Here is a 262-nt window from a genome sequence, read left to right on the forward strand (position 1 = left end):
CACGAAATATTTGCGTTACTTTTCTCTCTCTTTAATCCTATTTAAGTCTTTCCCTCCCATGCAGCCACCCCTCCCCTCACCCGATGACGGATGGAAAAAGAAAACTAATTATTTCGTATGCGCGACAAGTGTAATAAACAAGCGCGGCAGAATTAATGCTGTTTCGCTTTAAGTTCGTTCAACATTATTCCACATTATTATGCAAATTGTTGGACTGCGATGCGTGACAATAACTTGTAGCTCATTAGCATTTCTTCCTGTG

This window comes from Oculina patagonica, chromosome 2 (assembly GCF_052425735.1).
Source record: "Oculina patagonica isolate OP01 chromosome 2, crgOcupat, whole genome shotgun sequence".
Lineage (NCBI taxonomy): Eukaryota > Metazoa > Cnidaria > Anthozoa > Scleractinia > Oculinidae > Oculina > Oculina patagonica.